Here is a 5,042-nt window from a genome sequence, read left to right on the forward strand (position 1 = left end):
AAATTAAAATTGTTTTGTCTTAGGTCCGGTAGTAAAGAGCCCGGAGAAAACACGAGAATGATGAAAATTCTTAAATAATAATAAAATATACACAGCTAGTAAATAAACATTATAACGGAAAATTTTGATTTATCTTTAGTTATATATTTATCGTTTATACTTGCCCACTCTCGGCGGAGAAAGAAAAAAATATATAATCGCAAAAGAGAAAAAAAGAAAAAAAAAAAACAATAAAGAATAAATTGCTCCTTAGGCGCCACGTTATTTTTTCCCTTGGAAATAACGAAAACCCCGAAACGATGATTTCAATATACCAACAATATAACTACAATAATTATCGATTATATATAAACAATTATCGGTTCTTACGTATTTACGCCACAGCAGTTGTTTGTACACAGCAATCTTCTAGTTCGTACTCCTACAAAGTTATCTTTGGTTTCCTTGTTGCCTTGTTTTTTGCTGATTTTGGCCCCATTCTTTAGTGCTACGAAAATGCGTATTTGGGATTTGCCAAAAACAGAACAAGATGCAATTTTATTTGTTGATAAGCGAAATATTTTACATAAAAAACGAACATGTAGCAATTGCGATGACATAAAACTCTATTTTGGTAAACGTAACTTTTAGCAATGTAATTTACTACAGTGTGATCAGCAAGTGGGACTTAGAAAAGACACCTGGTTAGAGTTGAGCAGAATTCCATTGTGTTCAGCTTTAAGATTCATATACTGCTGGTGCGAGGAGCTGACATCGGTTAAATTTTGTGAAAAGCAGCTTGATATATCGGATAAAACTGTTATAGACTGGAATAATTGCATGCGTGAATTAAGTATCTTGGATATGAAAAATAAATTAAAGAAGAAGATAGGTGGACCAAACTGCATTGTGGAAATTGATGAAAGTTTGTTTACTAAACGTAAAAATAATTGTGTTCGAGTATTACCCGAAATGTGGGTGTTTGGTGGCATATGTAGAGAAACAAATTTTGATTTTACATAAAGTTTTTTATTCTATGATTTTTGCAAAAACTTCAGGTGTAGATTGGCGCATTAGCGGAAGTTTTACTGCGGTAGCGTTAATACGTAAGTACCTAATTATCGAACTATGACCACTGGTGAATACCTTTACATGTAGATAACAGCATACCTAGGGTTGATACCTACCCATGTGTGGAATTATCGTAATATTAAGTGAACAACAAAAAAAAAAAATAAATTAACAAGTTGAAAGCAGTATATATGTATTAAAAAAGTAGCAGAACTATATGTTCAAAAGTTTAATAAGAAGAAAAGTTTTTCTTACCTATTAAAAAAAAAAAAAGAAAATTTATAGGTTGACTTAACCTTAACTTAAATCCTCTAGCTTAATCTTATAACTAAATTTACCTTATTATACAAAAGAGGAATATAAAATAAAGTTTAGTTCGAACGTCACGTACTCCTTGGTTGTACTCCTGTCAGAACAAAGGGTTGTCCGATATCTTCTTTTCGGTCACAGTCTCACCTTCCCCAGAAGTATGGAGATGACCCCTGCCACTACTCCCCTATCCATGACGAGCTGAAGAAACGTTGCCACGCACTGCACTATATCCACACTTCTAGTGTCAATGACCGTCCATTGAAGTACCACAACATAAGAGAAAAAATAATTAACGATAACATTTCTTATAAGGTGATATTTCGATACAAACAGTAAACACACAGAACCTGATGAACTATCACCACTTCATATTGAACAAGCGTAACTGTTGAAAAACCAAACAATCACCTTCACAAAACCATGCTCACTCGTTTAAACATATATCGCTAGTGTTTTTATCTCACCATGACAACCGTAACACCTCTTGTCTACGCAGAACTAGCCAGTGTTTTTATTTCACCATGACAACCGTAACAATATAGGTAGATAAATGGATTAAATAACAACACAAAGAGAAAGAAACTTAAGTAAAGAATTTAAAAATAAAATAAATCATTTTGTACGCATTCATACTTATTGTGTTAATATAAGTACATCGCTTAATTAGATGTTGTAGACATTCAATATTGTCGTGTATTAAATGTATAAATGAGTTTTTATTTCCATTTAACGATTAATGTTTTTATGCAACAAAACTTCCATTACATACCATGAATATGCGAATTCACGAACGCTATGGTATTTAACAGCTATTACTATAAATGGACTATCATTATAAACTATATAGTGGTTCCTGTTGACATCTGGCACATTTCGGCAGACACTAACCATAGAGGAAGTTACCTTTCCTTAGTATTCTATATCAATGTATAAAACGCAAGGAGGTACAAGCTGTCATCTCACAACGGACTTGCATCTGTCTAACTATTTTATGTTTAACACATGGAAGTCAGTTCTCTCAAGACCCAACTCTTACCAGGGCAATTATCCTATTCTTGGAAAGAATCTGACACCCTCTTTTAAGACACGCCTTTTCCCCCTCCCAGATATTTATTTCTAATTCCATTGGCTCTCCAGGCCCCGCCTAATTTCCTAAATTATCTGATTGGCCCAACCCCCTTCTCCTATTTCATTATTCTTCCTACCCCCTCTTCTCAAATATGTTCTCTAGGACTGGATAGCTAGGACAGTTAAAGTTATAGTAACAGTCACAGTCACAGTCACAGTCAGAGAGAGATATCTGTAACCACTAAACTATGTAGTATTTGTAAATATGTTAGAATAAAATCATTTTAGTCTTCACTGATGTTCAAGTTGCGAAAAAAATTTACGTGATGGAAGAAAACGATAGTTCATTTTTTGTTTGGACGCATCAATAAACACAGTAATTTTTGAGTAGTAGACTTGTGTTATTATTGTAATGCTTATAACTAAAATTGTCGATTATTATAACTTAGATAAAATATATAAGTAAATTTATTTATTTATTTTTTCAGGGATTACGTTAACTCTGACCTCCGGGACGCAAATAGACAAGAAGCTGTCGGGATCACTATCTTAGTGATCGTCCTGTTGGTGTCACCTATAATTATCTTTTTAGTGAGGAACGCCGTCGATACCATTCAAGTAAGTAATCGAATCGAATCCCGAAAGTTTAGTTTATCGATTTACCTTACATCTTATATAAGTTGATATATAGTATTTTAAGATCTAAACGAAAGGCAATGTAATGTTGTAAACGGAACTACTAACGGTATTGCTGACCAAACATTTGTATAGTCGAATTGCCAAAATGTGGGACGTAAACTACGTATAATTACTAATCAAAATTCATGAGTCTGTCAAGTATAGGTAAGGGAAATACAAAATGGCGGAAGTTTCAAAATGTTTTAATCAATATCTTGAAAAACATAATAGAAAATCATTTAAAGTAGAGTAAATTTACTAAAATATGAGTCCTAATAGAGCGGTTTATATTGAATAGTTCTCAAGATATATCTTTTTAAAAAGCAAATAATCTCCAAAATATGAGCTTTAACAGAATTGTTTACGTAATTAATTGATTACGTAGGTAATCAGTAGTCATTGAATTTATTGTGCGAAATCTATATCTGAGGAACCATTAGACGTACAGTTGTCTGTTAACACTCAAATTAAAGCTATTTAAATTTACTACAAAATAGTTAATTATGTTTTTCTTTGTAGGAGTAGTAGCTTTTATGATATTTGCTAAAATAAATTGTTCGGAAAAAATTTAAATTCATTTGCGAATATCATAAAAACTACTACCCTTACGAAGATACGTTTCATAAAGTACTTTATAGTAAGTTAAATTTCCTTTATTTTGAGTACTGGCAGACATATGTGCGTCTTATAGTTCCTGAGATATATTTTTTCAAAAATCCAACATTTTATCCGAACAACTAGAAATTAACATTTTGTGAATTTATTTTGTCAAATATCATAAAAACAACTACTCCTACGAAGATAAATGTGATAAACTACTTTATAGTAAGTTAAATTTCCTTTATTTTGAGTGCTGGCAGACATCTGTACGTATTATGATTCCAGAGACACACTTTTTTGAAAATCAAACATCTAATCTGAACAACTAAAAATTAAAATTTTGTGAATTTATTTTGTCAAATATCATGTAAACTATTACTCCTACGAAGATAAATATAATGGACTAATTTATAGTCCACAAAACTAGCTTTAATTTGAGTGCTAATAGACATCTGTACATCGAATGGTTTTTGAGATATAGATTTCTCAAAATAAATTCACTATGGATTTTTCAGTATTTTTTTATGATATGTTGCTTTTTAAGAAGCTATATCTCTGTAAATATTAAACGTATGTAGCTCTATTAGTACTCATATTTAAGCAAATTTGTTTTACTTTAAATGATGTTCTCTTAGGTTTTCTAGTATTGTTTGTAGCTTTAAAGATATAGACCTCCGAAAGTAGTCTATAACGTTTATCTTATATCAACGTAGGATATATAATTATTATGATATTTGACAAAATAAACACACAAAATGTTCATTTATAAAATGTTTTATTTTTGAAAAAAATATATCTCTAGATCTATAAGACGTATGTCAGCCAACACTCAAAATAAAGGAAATTTAATTTACTATAAAGCAGTTTATGACATGTATCTTCGTAGGTGTAGTAGTTTTTATGATATTCACATATGTATATAAATTTGAAGAATGAAAATGTGTCCACAATAACTACAACTATAAATCAATCTATTTTAGCAAATTTCATGAACATTACTACTCCTACGAAGATAAACATCATAAACTACTTTATAGCTCATTAAACCAACTTTAATTTGAGTGCTAATAGACATCTGTACGGCAAGTGGTTTTTTAGATATAAATTTTTCAAAATAAACTAACTAACTATTAATCTTTTTGTAGATTTTTAAGAAATTTTGCTTTTTAAAAAAGCTATAACTCGAGAACTATTGGACGTAAATAGCTCTTTTAGGGCTAATATTTCAGCAAATTTACTCTTCTTTAAATAATATTCTCTTAGATTTTCTAGTGTTGTTGGTAGTTTTAAGATATAGAGCTTCGAATGAAAAATCAATGTTTTTTTAAGGTTTT

At 30.7% G+C, this 5,042-nt stretch overlaps 1 long non-coding RNA gene across 1 annotated transcript in view; it reads left to right on the plus strand.

Moving 5' to 3' along the window:
- The first annotated feature begins 2,649 nt into the window (after positions 1-2,649).
- Positions 2,650-5,042, plus strand: part of LOC136796460 (uncharacterized) — a 6,034-nt gene continuing 3,641 nt past the window's right edge. The window contains exons 1-2 of the long non-coding RNA XR_010844180.1: positions 2,650-2,806; positions 2,919-3,048. This is a non-coding gene — a long non-coding RNA (uncharacterized lncRNA). The remainder of the gene's footprint in view (positions 2,807-2,918; positions 3,049-5,042) is intronic.

Source organism: Halyomorpha halys, unplaced genomic scaffold (assembly GCF_000696795.3).
Source record: "Halyomorpha halys isolate HHAL.00 unplaced genomic scaffold, Hhal_1.1 Scaffold1918.1, whole genome shotgun sequence".
Classification (NCBI taxonomy): Eukaryota; Metazoa; Arthropoda; class Insecta; order Hemiptera; family Pentatomidae; genus Halyomorpha; species Halyomorpha halys.